Source organism: Dendrobates tinctorius, unplaced genomic scaffold (assembly GCF_039654945.1).
Source record: "Dendrobates tinctorius isolate UK_male_01 unplaced genomic scaffold, ASM3965494v1 ptg000095l, whole genome shotgun sequence".
NCBI classification, from domain to species: Eukaryota; Metazoa; Chordata; class Amphibia; order Anura; family Dendrobatidae; genus Dendrobates; species Dendrobates tinctorius.
The window spans coordinates 4,840,538-4,859,806 of NW_027361763.1; positions in this window are offsets into that span (position 1 = coordinate 4,840,538).

The window sequence follows — 19,269 nt, forward strand, 5'->3', positions numbered from 1 at the left end:
ACGGTACCCTTTCTCACCTTTGTGCAATCACGTGCAATCCATACTGGGCCTAACACCGTCTGAGCCTGCCTCCTGATGTATAGACATATATTTTGAATGTGTACGCTATCCATACATGTTATCTGGGGATACGGTACCCTTTCTAACCTTTGTGCAATCACGTGCAATCCATACTGGGCCTAACACCGTCTGAGCCTGCCTCCTGATGTATAGACATATATTTTGAATGTGTACGCTATCCATACATGTTATGTGGGGATACGGTACCCTTTCTCACCTTTGTGCAATCACGTGTAATCCATACTGGGCGTGAGAACGGCTGGCGAGCTGTTAAGCAAGCTACAGCACCTGTGGTTTGCACACGTAAGTTTTTAATTTTTTCAGGAATGACGGTTAGGCCTAATTCCGGAACTGCGGTTGACCTGAACTTACTGGGAAATCATCGTTCGCGGGTAATAATTGTAATCACAGATCCCCATCACCAACGTTGCTCAGCGGGTTATCTGCACCTGTAAGCGACAAACGCTGGCCTTTTCAGTGTAGCGCACATGCAACCACAGACATGTAAGGGCATGACACACCAGTTATTGGCCAATCTCATGTGCCAGAGCCTCACGTGTCCCTCTAGTAAGCCGGACTCGGACCGCTGGGCAGGACGGAGTCTCGTTCGTTAACGGAATTAAGCTTGCAATGTGTGCATCTTTTCTGTAGCTGGCATGGTTGAGGTTTCCCAAGTGAAGTCGAATTAAACCGTAGGCTCCACTCCTGGTGGTGCCCTTCTGGACATTCCTTTAAGGTTCAGCTTTGCAACCATACTGCCCACGTAAAACAAACACTTTGCCTTCATGAACGCTGTTTGGAGGGTCATGACTCGTGGGAATAACGCCGCCCAATCAGTTAACCTGCTAGAGAGATCCTTCGTTGCTCCCAAGCATGACATCACACTCCCTAGGAGGAAGGTAATGCCACTGTGGCGACCATACTCCTGGGGGCGACACAAGTGCACTGATGCCCAGCCACTGCTCGATGAATCTGCTGGTACATTGACTCAGACCACTACATTCCCCTCGCACGCTACACGGCCTGAATCTGACCCTGATGAAACTCAGGTTACCCTTCCCATATACAGTTCCATCTTACACGGTGACAAACAGGAAGCTGCAGATGAAAGTGCAGGTTCGGCCCACCCGCCATCAGACACACCACCATACTATCAGGGGCCCTGTGCCAGTGCCGTCGCCAACGAGTGGGCCCCCCCTGCTTGCTCAGGATCACAGCACTTGCAAGGTTGAAATACTGTGCAGTGAGATGGAAGATGGGGACGACGAGGAGTCCAGACTAGTACAGGGATTCCCTAGCGAGGAGACTTATTTGATTGTTTTCAATGTTGGGACAGCAATTTTTGGGGAGCACTATACTCTGGAGAATGATAGATGGGGCCCACCATACACTGGAACATTCCAAAGATGGACATCAGACACTGGAGCAGCATTTACAGGGCCCATTATACACTAGAGCATTAGAAATGGGGCCCATTATGTTTGGAGCATTATTTGGGCCCATAACACAGTGGAGCTTCATCCATGGGGACCAACATATACTGTAGCATTATGTGGAGCTCATCATATACTGTTTCAAACATTATATGGGACCAATGATTCTGTATGGAGAAATAGATGGGCCTCGTCATGAGATGTAAAAAGTGAAGTATTTTTCATTGTACTATACCGCTATTTCTCTGCCATATCGGAGCATGATGAGTTGTGGTATGTGTTAAAGGGGCGCTCTTTCGCCCAGGGCACATGAAAACCTGGAGCCAGCCGTACCCCCCCACAACTTTAGCCAAATAACCCCCATTTTTCAGTGCGTAACTTGTATTATGAAGTTAATTAAGGTTGACAAGCTTAAGTAAGAAGAATTGATGCTTTTGGCATTCAAATGGGCACTGTAGGTGTGTTTCCTGTCCTCCTCTCACTGCCGACTTTTATTCCCCATTGACTTACATTGGGCTTCGGGACGACCCCGACTTTTCCCTATAATCGGACGATCTTGCTCGACCCGACTTTTGGAAAAGTCGGGATTCACGAAACGAAACTCGACCCTAAAAAACCAAAAGTCGCTCAACTCTACTGATTACATAAAATTACCCTCTGCCTCGGAATCCACACAAACCTCCACCGCCAGAGTGGAAGAATCAACCTCAAGCGTCCCCTTAAAGGACAGCTTGGAGGAAAACGCCGCTGATTCTAGTGCGCCGCCTCCTAAGCCACTAGGCGAGAGCGTTCTCCCAGCTGCTGTGGGCACCGGTTGGCAAGGTGACTGGACTGCCGGCAAACATGACAGCTCACAGGAGCTTGAGTGGACCGGGGCCTGGATCCCTCATGGGAAGCCCCCTGACGCTCGGACGCCCGATCGGAAGATTCCAGAGGTTTAGCAAAGCTAGGTGCCAACCTAAACCTCTGCCTACACTGGGCCTGCTCCAACTTTTGCTCGGCGAAGCGAAGATCAATACGGGTGGAGACAGTGATAAGCTCCTCCAGTTTAGCGGGAATTTCCCTGGTGGCCAGAGCGTACTTCACATTGCCAGCCAAACCTCTCCAGAATGCCGGAATGAGGACCTTATCTGGCCACTCTAACTCTGAGGCCAGCATCCAGAACTGGATGGCAAAGTGGCTGACCATGGACGAGCCCTGTGATAATGCCAGCAGCCAGAGCGCGATGTCATGGGTGACTCGTGGTCCCAGGAAGACCTGCTTCAGAGTATCCAAGAACCGCGAGACATTCTGCAACACATGATCACCACGCTCCCACAGCGGTGTGGCCCACTCCAAAGCCCTGCCCGACAAGAGGGAAATAACAAATCCCACTTTAGCCCGCTCAGAGGGAAATTGTGCGGCCAGCAGCTCCAGCTGTATAGAGCACTGGCTTATGAAACCCCTACAAGAAGCACTAACACCCGAGAACTTCTCGGGCAGCGGGAGGCGGGACAAAGTCGGGGCAGGGATGGCTGTGGTCACACGGGAGACAGCCTCTGTGGCTGCCTGAACAGCAGCCGCAGTAACATCCGCAGCTGAAGCTGAACGCTTGAGAGCCGCCAACCTGCCCTGCAGCTGCCGGATGTGCTGCAGTAGTCGCTGTTCATCCGCCATTACTAGCCAGACCCTGGCGCTAGGATAATGTTAGGACTGGCGGAATGCACCAAATTATAAAATAATAGTAGGTGCGTTCGCAGCCCGGGGTCCACCGTGCAGAGGTGGTACACTGCTGCTAAGTAATGGCGAAAGAACTAAGCGGTGTGAAACCAGTCACACGTGGGTTACATCACCCAATGTGAACAGGGGCGAACTCAGTTAATGCACAGAGCCGCACAACCGCTGAACGTAGATGCCAGAGCGTTTTAAGCTCACAGAGCCTGGCCAAAAGAGAGCACAGTGTACGGCCACAGAACTCTACTCCAAGGACACGGGATTAGTGTCCTTCTAGGCCCACTGAACGCGTGGTGTCGCTGCTGCGAACGCCGCTATAGACGCTGGCTATGAAGCACGTGCACTGAGGCATGCCGAGTCCCTGGTGAGGATTGATGCATGACTCAACCTCTGTCCTACCTACACCTAAGCCAGGGCGCTAGCAGGCTAGGCTGCACAACACATGCGTACCAAGGGTAGGGGTTTCTTAATGAGTCATTCACCAGAGACATTCATGCGTGCATACATCACTCACTCCACATAGCCTGTAAATACAGTCTTATCCTAGCGCATGGCCGAGCGGCCATGTGAACCTTTTTATAGCCGCGAGCGTCCAGGACCTTCCTGGCTTCTCGGATGGGCCAATCCGAACAGGAGCAGGACCTGAGCACGTGACCTTCGATCTCCAATGGGAGATCACTCCACGGGCATGCTCAGTGGCCCGACATGAGGACTTAGTCCCTGGAGAATCTCGCTGCTGAGCAGCATGCATAGTCATAGCTGTACCAGAGGTGGCAGCAGCTAGCTAACCCACGGAGTTGGCCTGGACAGAGCGCTGGGACTGACGAATCTGCTGAGCAGGCTCCACTGCAGCCAAAGAAGAAAAGACCGCTGGATGCAAGGCTCTGGATTCCTGCTGTGCAGTGGCCGAAACCCGATGCTTAACACGTGCTATATGGCGGAATAACGCGCACGGGTTAAACGCCACCCGATGTGCGCTGAGCGGACTCTGTTAGCTCATGGAGGCGCTGTAGCATAAACACAAACGCTGAGCCTGTTAGACTCACAGGTCTCACCTAAATTGCACATGCGGTATACGGTAACAGGACACGGGCCCAAGGCTGAGGTTGGTGTCCGTCTAGACCTACCGTGCGTGCGGCATCGCTACCGCGGATGCTGGTAAGTGCTGCTGACTGCAGCGCAGCTGCAAACACAGCTGCTATACAATAGTGCCGTGAGGCGTGGCACGATGGGACGCTAGTGTAGAGGTGCGGTGTGCACAGTGGCCTAAGGCTTGCCACCGACTGGTGCTGACTCTTTCTCTAGTTCCCAGTCCACATGTGTAATATCAGAGGGAGGGGAATTGTAATACGTCAGTCACCAGAATCATACATCCATCACCATTCACACATCTAGCAAGTAAAGTATATACTAGCACATGGCCATGCGGGCCTTTTATAGCCGTGCGCTGCCGGCACCTTACAGATCTCTGAGATAGACCAATCAGATCTGGAGAAGGACCTGAGCATGTGACTCCTGACCTCCAGTGGGAGATCATCTCGTAAGCATGCTCAGTGGAGCAGCAGAGGGACTTAGCCTCAGGAATGGCTTGCTGCAGAGCAGCATGTGAGGCTCTGGATTCATGTTGTGTTGCTGCAGGAATCCAACGCCTAACATTACCCCCCCTCCTAGGGTCCCCTCCCCCCTGAGCCTTCCAACCCACCAAATAAAGTTTTTCGCCACGTACCACCTTGTGTTCCACAGAGGCGTAGGCCTCAGGCTCATCCAAAGACAAGTCTGATTCTCCAGCAGATGACTCGGAAAACCGGGACATGTGAACAGGTTTGAGAAGGGACTCGTGGAAGGCGTCAGGGATGGCTAAGTCGCCAGGAGCCGAAGTTGGAGCGGGGCGCCGATGTGTGTCGGCGGGCATCTTCATTTGCATTTTAGAGGTTTGAGTGACATGTGGGGTGCGACCCAGACTGTCGCGAACCTCCATTGCCTGGTCTGCCACCAGCAAGGGATACAGTGACCCAGCCGGCCTCTGTTTACAGGAGCTGCTCAGAGCACAAGAGGCGCATGCCTGAATGTATTTTTTAGAGTCCCAGGCCCTGTGCAGCCACCAATAAGACCTTGCCAGGAGTTTTGTGGTCTGCTTGTAGCCAAAGTGACCACCCACCCTGGACACGTGTGCCCACGTGAGAACCTTGGAACGCAGGTGAGGCGGGACAAAGGTCTTGCCTGGCTGCACTGACCCGGGGACGACCAGAGGCACGGTCTTCAGATTCCCAGTAGGGGGCGCGGAAATATCCGCAGACACCTCCACTGAGGCTACTTGGATGCTTTCCCCCATGCATCTTCCCACACAGTTTTTGCTCCATCCCAGTATTTTCCCTGAGGACCACTCTATGTGAGGGGAATGGGAACGGAGCCAGGGAACCCCGAGGAGCACCTGATCGATGCCCTCTGGCATAATAAGCAGGGACAGCGTCTCTTGATGAGATGGTGGAATTGAGAGCCTAAGGGGTGCTGTCTGGTGGGTAATCTGAGATGACAATGTCGACTGTTATGATTGAGTCACCGTAGGAGGCAAAAATAGAAATGCTAGCCAAGTCCAGAAAACCAGAGAAGTTGGCAGCTATCGGATTGCAGACCCCTGAACCTATCAACACAACTAGCAGTAGCCGTGGGGGGGCTCCTACGATGCCCTAGGCCCCTCGATCACAGCCGGAGGACTACATAGCCTAAAGACAGAAAGGGAAATCTAAACTGCCCCAGAGCAGACCCCAAAGCAAAAGGCAGCCCCCCACATATAATGATGGTGAAGCAAGAAAGAACAAAACACAGACAGAAAGATAGACTGAGCAAAGATAGGGCCCACGCTAGCTTAGATAGGAAAGGACTGGAAGGCTGCTGTCTGCAATCCGTGAAAAACCCTATGAAAATAAGAGCCCACCAACTGACAGTAAAAAAAGGCCCTGAAGACGCTAGGCTTCAAAAAAGCTATGTCAGTACTCAGGAATATTCTGAAGACAGAGCAACAGGCAAAAGGAGATTCAGCTCATCCCAGCAGGGAATGGCAGAATCCAGAAAAGCAAGGAAAACAAAACACTAATGCAAAAAGGCAAAGCAGAAATCTTAGCTTTAGATGAGCAGGAATCAGACTGGTTTCCTAGAAGTCCACAGAGAAATCACCCGCAGGCCAGAAGGGCGTCGGCAGCCTTATATCCAGTCATTAACTCCACTCAGCCAGTCATCATCATCAGCCCCAGGTGTTTGACAATCAGGCTCACTACCTTTCTTCACCAGAAGAGGGAGTTCCTCGGGCCTCACTAATGAAGGGGAAAATGAACTCACAACAGTACCTCCCCCTTGAGGAGGGGTCACCGAACCCTCAACCACGCCACCAGGGCGATCAGGGTGAGCCCGATGAAAGGCACGCACCAATCTTTTGGCATGAATATCAGAGGCAGAGACCCAGGAATTATCCTCCTGACCATAACCCTTCCACTTAACCAAATACTGGAGTCTCCGTCTAGCCAGACGGGAATCCAGTACTTTCTCTACCTCATATTCCATGTTACCTTCAACCAATACAGGGTCTGGAGGTGCAACCCCCGGAACAACAGGTTCAACAAACCTCTTCAACAAAGATTTATGGAACACATTATGGATTTTAAATGTGACAGGAAGAGCCAAACGAAAAGAGACCGGATTAATAATCTCCAAAATCTTGTAAGGTCCAATAAATCTAGGCTTAAACTTAGGAGAAGCCACCTTCATAGCAATATTTTTTGATGATAACCACACCATATCACCAACCTTAAATTGGGGACGAATGGTCCTATGTCGGTTGGAAAACCGCTGGGCCTTTTCCTGGGAGAGAGATAACTTATCCACCACTTGGTCCCAGATATGGTGCATTCTCTCCACCACAGTGTCAACCCCTGGGCAGGCAGAGGGCTCCACCTGCCCTGAAGAAAATCGAGGATGAAACCCAAAGTTACAAAAAAAAGGAGACATCAAAGTGGCAGAACTAGCTCTATTATTTAAAGCAAATTCGGCCAAGGGCAAAAATGAAACCCAATCATCCTGATCAGCAGAAATAAAACATCTCAAATATGACTCCAAGGTCTGGTTTGTTCTCTCTGTCTGCCCATTGGTCTGAGGGTGAAAAGCAGAGGAGAAGGACAACTGAATTCCCAGCTTGGAACAGAAAGTTCTCCAAAATCTAGACACAAACTGGACTCCTCTGTCAGATACAATGTTCTCAGGAATCCCGTGCTAGCGAACCACCTGTTGTAAAAACAGGGGCACCAATTCAGAGGAAGACGGCAACTTAGGGAGTGGTACAAGATGAACCATCTTAGAGAACCTATCACAAATCACCCAAATAACAGTCATCCTTTGAGAGACAGGCATATCAGAGATGAAATCCATTGAAATATGGGTCCATGGCCTCTTGGGGACAGGCAAAGGCATCAACAACCCACTAGAGTGAGAACACGATTTAGACCGGGAGCACGTCCCACAGGACTGCACAAAATTCCTGACATCACGAGACAAGGAGGGCCACCAAAAAGACGGACTCACCAGATCTCTAGTACCAAAAATACCTGGATGACCAGCCAAAACAGAGCAATGAACTTCAGACATCACTCTCTTCTTCCACTGGTCAGGAACATACAACTTTCCACTGGGACAACGCTCAGGTTTGTCCTCCTGGAACTCTTCCAGAGCACGTCTCAAATCCGGCAAGATGGCAGAAAGAACTACCCCTTCGCCTAAGATGGTAGCAGGCTTGGTCACCACAGGAGAATCAGCAAAGAAGCTCCTAGAGAGAGCGTCAGCCTTGACGTTCTTAGTGCCAGGAAGAAAAGAGACCACAAAATCAAAACGAGTAAAAAACAAGGCCCACCTAGCCTGTCTAGGGTTCAAGCGTTTGGCCGACTCCAGGTAAATCAAATTCTTGTGGTCAGTGAGGACCACAACTTGATGTTTAGCTCCCTCCAACCAATGTCTCCACTCCTCAAATACCCATTTCATGGCTAACGGTTCCCGATTCCCCACACCATAGTTACGTTCAGATGGAGAGAACTTTCGGGAAAAGAAAGCACAGGGATTCATTTTAGATGTAACAGGATCCTTTTGGGACAAAACAGCTCCTGCACCAATCTCAGAAGCATCCACCTCCACCTGGAACGGAAGTGAGACATCAGGTTGCCGCAAAACCGGGGCGGAGGTGAATCTTCGCTTCAGCTCCTGAAAGGAAGAAACAGCCTCCGGAGACCAATTTAACACATCAGCACCCTTCTTAGTCAGATCAGGCAATGCCTTGGCAATCCTAGAAAATTTTGCTATAAATTTCCGATAAAAATTAGCAAAACCCAAAAACTTCTGGAGGGCCTTCAAAGAAGTGGGCTGAACCCAATCGTAAATGGCCTGTACCTTGGCCTGGTCCATTTCAATAGTTGACGGGGACAAAATAAATCCCAAAAAAGAAATCCTCTGTACTCCAAAAAGGCATTTAGATCCTTTGACATACAGGGAATTCTCCCTCAAGATCCGGAACACAGTCCGAATATGTTCCACATGAGAAGCCCAATCCTTGGAGAAGATCAAAATATCATCCAGATAGATAATCAAAAATTTATCGACAAAATCTCGGAAAATATCGTTCATGAAGCACTGGAAGACAGGAGGGGCATTAGTGAGCCCAAAAGGCATCACCAGGTACTCAAAATGTCCCACCGGAGTATTAAACGCGTCTTCCATTCATCCCCATGCTTAATGCGAATAAGATTATACGCCCCCCTAAGGTCAAGCTTGGTAAACCAGCAAGCACCTTTAACTCTGGAGAATAGATCAGAAATCAGGGGTAACGGATACTGATATTTAACAGTAATTTTGTTGAGAGCACGATAATCAATACATGGTCTTAATGATCCATCCTTTTTGGCTACAAAAAAAAACCGGCACCTAAGGGTGATGAGGATGGTCTAATATGACCCTTCTCAAACGCCTCCTTAATATAGGATCGCATAGCCTCGTGCTCGGGTACAGATAAATTGAAGAGCCGACCCTTGGGAAATTTACACCCCGGGCTCAGTTCAATAGCACAGTCATAACTCCTATGAGGAGGCAGAGACGCAGACTTATTCTCACTAAATACATCATAAAAGTCCGCCAAATAATCAGGAACATCATGCGACTGAGGAGAGGTGGAACACAGACACAGATTTCCAATCCAAAACTGGATTATGAATTTGTAACCAGGGAAACCCCAGAACAATAGTATCATGCATATTATGTAACACCAAAAACCTGCAATTTTCTTGATGGTCTGGGGCGACCCGCATTACCACCTGGGTCCAAAACTGAGGTTTATTTTTAGCCAAAGGAGTAGCATCAATCCCCCTCAAAGGGATAGTCGTCTGCAGAGGTGTCATCAGAAATCCACAACGTTTAGCAAAATCCAAGTCCATTAGGTTTAGAGCTGCTCCCGAATCCACAAAAGCCTTGGCGGAAAATGTGGACAGGGAGCAGATCAGAGTAATAGCCAGAAGAATCTTAGGTTGAACACCACCAACAGAAAACGTGTGTGCAAAGCGTTTCTCGCGTTTAGGACAGACAGAAATAATATGCGAGGCATCTCCACAGAAAAAACACAACTTATTACGCCTTCTGAACTCGTGATGCTGCTCTCTGGAAAAAACTCTATCACATTGCATAGGCTCAGACATCTGTTCAACAGGTGGCAACACCTCTCATGCAGCTCTGCGTTCGCGTAAACGCCGATCAACCTGAATGGCTAAAGACATAGAATCGTCAAGACCAGAGGGAACAGGAAATCCCACCATAGTATCTTTTATGGCTTCTGACAACCCCTTCCGAAAGAGAGCAGCCAAGGCATTATCATTTCAGGTAGTAAGTACTGCCCACTTTCGGAATTTCTGACAGTACAATTCTGCAGAATCACGACCCTGATTCAATGCCAGCAGGGTCTTTTCAGCCTGATCAATGGCATTAGGTTCGTCATACAACAACCCCAAGGCCTGAAAAAATGCATTCACATTAGTCAGAATAGGATCATCTGGTTTCAAAGAAAACGCCCAATCCTGGGGATCGCCACGCAGCAAAGAGATGACAATTTTAACCTGCTGCGCGGAGCTCCCTGACGAGTTAGGCTTCAAGGCAAAAAATAATTTACAATTATTTTTGAAATTCAAAAATTTAGACCGATCCCAAAAAAAAACATCAGGTGTAGGAATCTTTGGTTCAGCAGCATGTGAATGAGCAAGGTAGGCGGAAATTCCCCGCACTTCCGCAGCGAGCTGCTCCACATGATCAGACAATTGCTTTATCTCCATTGAGAGAAAAAAAAAATTCCCCCTACGGCCTCAGAGATATAGAGGAAAAAATATACACTTTTTTTTTTAATACAATTCTTTCCTGCTATTGAGTACCCTAGAATCTGCGGTATGGCGGGTGATTCTGTTATGAGTGAGTCACCGTAGGAGGCAAAAATAGAAATGCTAGCCAAGTCCAGAAAACCAGAGAAGTTGGCAGCTATCGGATTGCAGACCCCTGAACCTATCAACACAACTAGCAGTAGCCGTGGGGGGGCTCCTACGATGCCCTAGGCCCCTCGATCACAGCCGGAGGACTACATAGCCTAAAGACAGAAAGGGAAATCTAAACTGCCCCAGAGCAGACCCCAAAGCAAAAGGCAGCCCCCCACATATAATGACGGTGAAGCAAGAAGAAAGAACAAAACACAGACAGAAAGATAGACTGAGCAAAGATGGGGCCCACGCTAGCTTAGATAGGAAAGGACAGGAAGGCTGCTGTCTGCAATCCATGAAAAACCCTATGAAAATAAGAGCCAACCAACTGACAGTAAAAAAGGCCCTGAAGACGCTAGACTTCAAAAAAAGCTATGTCAGTACTCAGGAATATTCTGAAGACAGAGCAACAGGCAAAAGGAGATTCAGCTCATCCCAGCAGGGAATGGCAGAATCCAGAAAAGCAAGGAAAACAAAACACTAATGCAAAAAGGCAAAGCAGAAATCTTAGCTTTAGATGAGCAGGAATCAGACTGGTTTCCTAGAAGTCCACAGAGAAATTACCCGCAGGCCAGAAGGGCGTCAGCAGCCTTATATCCAGTCATTAACTCCACTCAGCCAGTCATCATCATCAGCCCCAGGTGTTTGACAATCAGGCTCACTACCTTTCTTCACCAGAAGAGGGAGTTCCTCGGGCCTCAGTAATGAAGGGGAAAATGAACTCACAACAGTCGACCCATTGACTACCTTGATGGGCACTGGGTGAGGAAGTGGTACTAACGGATAGCATGCTGTTGGGCGAAGGACGAGCACATAAAGTTCCCTTCTGCCCCGGAATCCACCGTGACCTTTACCTCTCAGGAGGAATCTCCGCTATCTAACATCCCTAGGAGCGCCGATTTTGGGGAGAAGGTCTCCATAGTGAATAGACCTCCACCAATTACCAGTGGACGTGATTGTTTTTTCGGCTGCTGCGAACACCTGTTAGCCAGGTGACCCGACTGTCGACACTGGTTACAGCGTGTGGAGCTTTGTGCTGGACACATCTTGAGGCTGGCGCGGGACACCTCCATGGGCTCTGGAGGTAGACTCTCCAGCTCGGGTGGCTCTAGAGATTAAAAGAGGTTGGGAGTCAAGCTAACCTTCCGCCTGGATTGAGCATGCTCCAGCCTGCGCTCCTAAAAACGGAGATCGATGCGGGTAGAAATGGCAATCAGCTCTTCCAGACTTAAGGGAATCCCCCTGGTAGATAGAGCATTCTTAACATGCTCCGCGAAACCTCTCCAGAACACAGGGATGAGGGTTCTATCTGGCCATTCAAGCTCGGAAGTCAGTGTTCGGAAATGGACGGCGTACTGGCTGACCGATAGGGATCCCTGTGTTAATGCCAATTGCTGGAAAGAGGTGTTGTGAGTGACCCGTGGCCCCAAAAAGACCTGCTTCAGAGATGTTAGGAACTGAGCACCGGTCCAAACCTCTGGGTCACCATGCTCCCACAGTGGTGTGGCCCACTCCAACGCCCTGCCCGACAGAAGGGAAATGAGAAACCCCACCTTGGCCCATTCTGTAGGGAATGGTGCGGCCAGTAACTCAAGCTGGATGGAGCACTGGCTCACGAAACCCCTGCAGGAGGCGCTGTCGCCCGAAAATTTATCGGGCAATGGGAGGCGGGAAACTGTCGGTGCAGGTGTGGACGTGAACACACGTGAGACAGCCTCTGTGACTGCCTGGGCAGCAACCTCAGTAAACTTCGCAGCTGAGGTGGCACTCTTGAGAGTAGCCAACCTGCCCTCCAGCTGCCGAATGTACTGCAGAAGTTGCTGCTGGTCCATCATTACTAGCCAAACCCTGGCACTAGTATAATGTTAGAAATGGCGGAACACAATAAATAAATAAATAATAAAGTGCGTTCACCGCTCGGGGTCCAACATGCAGAAGGTGTTATCACTGTTGCTGAGTAATGGCAGATGCGCTATATGGCGGTATAACGCGCACGGGTTAAACGCCACCCGATGTGCGCTGAATGGACTCTGTTAGCTCACAGAGGCGCTGTAACATAAGCATAAACACAAACGCCGAGCCTGTTAGACTCACAGGTCTCAGCTAAATTGCACGCGCGGTATACGGTCACAGGACACGGGCCCAAGGCTGAGGTCTGTGTCCGTCTAGACCTACCGTGGACGCCGGTAAGTGCTGCTGACTGCAGTGCAGCGGCAAACACAGCTGCTATACAATAGTGCCGTGAGGCGTGGCATGATCGGACGCTAGTGTAGAGGTGCGGTGTGCACAGTGGCCTAAGGCTTGCCACTGACTGGTGCTGACTCTTTCTATGGTTCACTATCCACATGCGTAATATCAGAGGGAGGGGAATCTTAATAAGTCAGTCACCAGAATCATACATCCATCACCATTCACACATCTAGCAAGTAAAGTCTATACTAGCGCATGGCCGAGCGGCCATGCGGGCCTTTTATAGCCGTGCGCTGCCGGGACCTTCCAGATCTCTGAGATGGACCAATCAGATCTGGAGAAGGACCTGAGCACGTGACTCCTGACCTCCAGATCATCCAGATCATCTCGTGAGCATGCTCAGTGGAGCAGCAGAGGGACTTAGCCTCAGGAATGGCTTGCTGCAGAGCAGCATGTGAGGCTCTGGATTCATGTGTTGCTGCAGGAATCCGACGCCTAACAGTTTAAGCATCTGCTCCACTCATCCTGCTTGTTGTTTTTACTAGAAATCTGAGCACAAAAAAATGACAGCGTTAAGGAAAATGCTGGGCTCGAATTACCATTTTCTGTACTGAATGTTCTGCACTTCTACATATTCCAACTGGTGCACTCAATCATATTCATTAATATATGCCAACCAATTTGATCCTTTCAGGTACAGTACTCAAAGTCATTTCTTTGCTGTAAATCTTACTCTGTTTACAGTTCTGTTCATGAAAACGGAAAAGTGTTGTCTTTGCTCCAGAGATCTGGGAAGAGAATTCACTAAAATTGACTCCTGTTTTGGGACTGGATTAAAAAGAGCAATAAATCATCTGAAATAACTGATAGCTTTAAGGAACATATTTCACATCATCTGCCTTAAATAACATCCAAGACTTTTGAAGTTTCATTATTTTTATTCAGACTGCATGTAGAGGACACAGGAAGAGCATAATATTACAAAAATCTTCCAAAAAAAGTAAGAACTAGGCAATATGTCCCCAGCTGTAGCTAATCTACAGTTTCCAGCATGTTTCAAAGTGTGAAAGCCACAGGCTCCAGAAAAAAAAGATCACTCTCAAACTTAAAGGGAATCTGTCACCTATTTTTTGGTATATAAGACACGGACATCACCATCAGGGCCTATCTACAGCATTACAGAATGCTGTAGATAAGCCCCTGATGAAGCTTGAAAGAGAAGAAAAACTAATTAGATTATACTCACCCAGGGCCGGTCCGTGTCCTGTTCGGGTCTGGAGGGTGTAGCGGTCCGGTCCGGCGCCTCCCATCTTCTAGCGATGACGTCCTTTTCTTTGCTTCCCGTCGCGGCTCCAGCGCAGGCGCACTGCTCTGCCCTGTTGAGGGCAGAGCAGAGTACTGCAGGACTCAGGCTCTGGACCTCTTCTGGTGCCTGTGCACTGCTTTACTCTGAGGGCAGAGCAGTGCACCTGCGCCGTAGCCGCAACGGGAAGAAAAGAAGAGGACATTATCGCTAGTAGATGGGAGGCACCGGACCGGACTGCGACACCCTCCGGACCCGAACCAGACCCAGACCGCCCCTGGGTGAGTATAATCTAATTTGTTTTTCTTCCTCCAACATTCACCATCCAACCTGATGGAACTGGAGAAGATCTGCAAGGAAGAATGGGAGAGGATCCCCAAATCCACATGTGAAAAACTTTTCCATGAAGACTCAAAAGGGTGCTTGTACTCAATACTGAGCAAAGGGTCTGAATACTTATGACCATGTGATATTTCAGTTTTTTTTTTATAAATTTGCTAAAATTTCTACATTTCTGGGGGGTTTTTTCAGTCAAGATGGGGATCAGAGTGTACATTAATGAGAAAAAATTTAACCTTTTTGAATTTACCAAATGGCTGCAATGAAACAAAGAGCGAAAAATTTAAAGGGGTCTGAATACTTTCCATACCCACTGTCGATGGGACAGAGGAGGACAGGAGCCTGACTGTTCAGATATGTGCCCATAGGCCTAGCTTGTAAATGGGAGCCATGTTCCTGTTTTTACCAAGTACAAAAGCTAAAGCAAACCCAAAGACATGAGCCAGAGCATAAATTAGTATAAGTGCAATGTGTAGGAGCATGCTCACTCTGTGGCCATTTTACAGACAAAACCCAAGAAAAAAACATAGCATATACTCTGGATATGACCGACCAGGTTGGGTAGATCTTGTCACGGTGGGATGGCTTTTATGCTTTTTTAATCAAAATAGTGTCAACTAAGTATCTTATGTTGTTTACATGTATGTGATATGTACTACCTTCCACAACTACAAAATCAAGCCTCTGTATAGAACAGAAGATGAAAAATAAAGCCTGATTCCTGCTTTCAAGTGTATATGAAATCACCGAAAAACAACGGAAGCAGGCACAGCCAAATAAATAAGTAATGCTAACCTTGATTAGAAATTTAGCCAATATAAAATAGTAAAAAAGGGGAGAAATGTGACATGAAGACCACACCAGTACAGGGAACAGATCAACAAGAAAAAAATTGAGTGGTTTAAGAAGAAACATGTGCATGTTTTGGAGTGACCTAGTCAAAGCACAGACTTTAATTTACTCCAATAGAGAATCTATGGACAGACCCGAACAATTGCTGTTCACCAGGGGAAATCGTCTAACTTGAAGGAGCTGGAGCAGTTTTGCCTTGAGGAATGGGTAAAAATCCCAGTGGCAAGATGTGGAAAGCTCAAAGAGACTTATCCAGAGTAACTTGGAGCTGTAATTTCCTAATAAAAAGCTCTACGAAGTACTGATTTTGGGGGTGTGAACACTTATGCACACTGAAGCTTTCAGTAATGTTGCCCTGTTTATTGTTTGGTTCACAATAAATAGAAAACCAAATGTTCATTGTTCTAGGCAAGTTCTTTTCATGAACTGATGCAAACCCTCAATTCTAAGTTGTGAGGAAAGAAAACATGAAAAATGCCAAGGGAGTGAATACTTTCACAAATCACTCTATGTACTTTTAGTTTTCTTCTTGTTGATCTGTTCCCTTGACTGGTGTGGTCTCTATTTCACATTCCCCCTTCTTTTTTTTACCTTTTTATGCAGGTTAAATGTCTAACAAAGATTATTTATTTGGCTGTAACTTCTTCCATTCGGTTTTGGAATTGCATGTATTTTTGGAGGTTACTTATTTACTTAACCATGCCCCTTCTTGGTATTCAAGTGTATATATTGTATGCTATATCTGTTTAATCAAAAACATTATTTTTTGTTTGCTGGGTTGTTCTTTACTTATTAAGTTAATTCATCCTTGTTTGTTCTACCATTTAGCACCATGCGGTCTAGAAAATGGCTGGCACTGTACTAAATAAGGAAAATGCCTCTGCCTGCGGTGCCCCTCCCCCTGTTGTTTAATGATGTGCCCTGGTGCATTCCCACCCACCCCTGTATTAAGGGGTGGTTATAACATTGGTGGGCCAATGGAAAGTGTAGGGGACTAGTACAGCCGCTTCCTAGTATTAAAAGCAGGCATCAAGCCTTTCTCCTCCTCTTCCCCCTGTTCGGGTCACAGAGGTGCTCGTTCTGCGCTGTCTGGAGGTCCTGCAGGCTAGAGCAGAGCAGTAACATGAGAACTGGTTGCAAGCCCTCATCGCAGGGCTCAGCGCTCATCTCCCTGTCCTGCCGTTATCAAATCCCCCATCTTGTGTCCGTGACCCAACTCACACTGGCAGCTGATTCCACCTTTGCCCGGCACATACTCACCAGTTGCCAGCAGGGGAGGATCAGCACTGAGGCAGATGGTCAGTGAGGCATTCCCGCCCTCCAGTGGGCCTGAGAGAGCTTCCCTGTGACAGCAGGAAGCTCTCACAGGTGCCATGATAACAAGAAGCGCCCGCCCACTCTGTCCCCACCCCCTCACTTGCCGCACACCGCTGTGACTCAGCAGAGCAGCGGGAATTTCAAAATCTCGGCACCATTTCTGCCCACACCCGCCGCAGCAGTCACCGCTCAGCTCAGCCCACCTTGCCCACCACACAAGTACACAGCCAGCCTGTCCCCTGCAACAGCTACTATTGTATCGAGGAACAGTACATCCTCATCAGGCTCTGCTGAGGTGCCCAATAAACCCCTGCCTGCCTGTAGCAAATAATACAGCCCCTTCAGCTCTTTGCCAGCCCTGTGACAGTATGCTCACACCAGCACTTCCCTTATACTGTAATGCCCAGGCACAAGTGTAATGAGCAGGCCGAACGTTCCCTGCTATCCACCCCCACATGGTGTCCACAGCCGAAGGAATTATGACACACTCCGGTCTCTGAGATAACAGTTGCTTTTACTTCAGCAGGAACAGGAATTATAACTTGGAACAAATAAGGAACAGTCTCTCATGGGTAGTCCACGGCAATTACAGTTCACACTTAGATGCTGAGATGTGATTGGGGTCTGGAGCTTTAAGAGCACTGGACAATGGTTTTAGATATTTTACAGAGGGAGGTAGATGCAGCAATTGGAGGTTACAGACCTGTACTTGGGGTTATCTCCACAGTGTGTCACGGCACGTGCACAAGTACTTATAGGTGAATGTAGAAACTGTGGTGAATCCTGTCAAAAAAACTTTAGATGTGGTGAATCCTGTCAGCAATTCTTTACATGTGGTGAATCCTGTCAGCAATACTTGAGATGTGGTGAATCCTGCCAGCAATTCTTTAGATGTGGTGAATCCTGTCAGCAATACTTTACATGTGGTGAATCCTGTCAGCAATTCTTTAGATGTGGTGAATCCTGTCAGCAATACTTTACATGTGGTGAATCCTGTCAGCAATACTTGAGATGTGGTGAATCCTGCCAGCAATTCTTTAGATGTGGTGAATCCTGTCAGCAATACTTTACATGTGGTGAATCCTGTCAGCAATTCTTTAGATGTGGTGAATCCTGTCAGCAATACTTTACATGTGGTGAATCCTGTCAGCAATTATTTACATGTGGTGAATCCTGTCAGCAATACTTTACATGTGGTGAATCCTGTCAGCAATACTTTACATGTGGTGAATCCTGTCAGCAATTCTTTACATGTGGTGAATCCTGTCAGCAATACTTGAGATGTGGTGAATCCTGTCAGCAATTCTTTAGATGTGGTGAATCCTCTCAGCAATACTTTACATGTGGTGAATTCTGTCAGCAATAGAATGATTTCTGTAAAGATTAGAGGGAACTCAGGCTTTATGCTTGCAGGAGATCTTGAGGTAAAAACCTCCTCCAGATGTGTTCTGCTCTCCCTGAAGGCATTCCTCAGACTACAGAACATTCTAGACTTGCCTGGAAAAACAGCTCCTCCTATTAACCATGTGACTAGGAGCTGGCCAATAGAAGACCGAATTCACATCTCAGATCATTACAAAACAATAATTCAGTCATTGTACACTTTCACCATTAGATGGCGACAGAACACAGCAAACGAGAAATGCATTGCATACAAAATGAAGGTGATCAGAAATGGAGAAACACAGCTCACAAACAATGCAGACAGACAGCTAGAGAGTGAGCAGCAGTGTACAGAAGCTACTCACAATTCAGCATTACTCAAAGGAACAGACACACTCTGGACTGGGTCACTACACAAGTCCATTCTTTAATCTCTTTTGCTTCTGTCCCATCATGTTCCAATATTCCCATGGATGGTACACTTGTTGCTGCTACCTCTTCTGCCCATCCCCATAGAGGTAGACAGGACAGGCATAGACGCCACAGATGCTCTTCCTCTTCCATGTCACCTTATCACCGCCACGGCCACCATACCTCAGATCGGAACAATAAGTGCTCTATGCACTCATGCCGGAGGTCAAAATCCCACAGAGGTCATAGATCTTGGTCCTCTAGAAGTCGCTCTCCATCATCATTGTCTGATATGGCAAGCGCATCTGCGAGCCCCGATCGTGTGCTTTGTCATCCCGGTGCACCATCAAGGGCTTCTAGCCTGGTCGAGCCAATGGTTCCTCCTGAGGCTTCAAGCAAAGGTCTTATTTTTTTGTCCTTCTGTACTGTTGCCGGAGTCCACCCTCCAGCTGCAGATGTGGGTGAGGGCATTCAAACAGGACTAGAAAGCAATGAGAGTACTGGCTTAGTGACTGCCCTTAAGGCACTAGTAGATCATTTATCCACGATGATTAGGTCATTAAAGACAACCAGTAAAGTTATCCCCCTTTAGCTAATGTGCACAAAGACGCATTTTTCTGTGGGATTAGCCCACTTGGCTGTCACTTAGATGAGGAGACAAAAAATATTATCTGGAATAATGATTATATCGATATCTGGTCTCTAATTTCCGCGGATAAACATA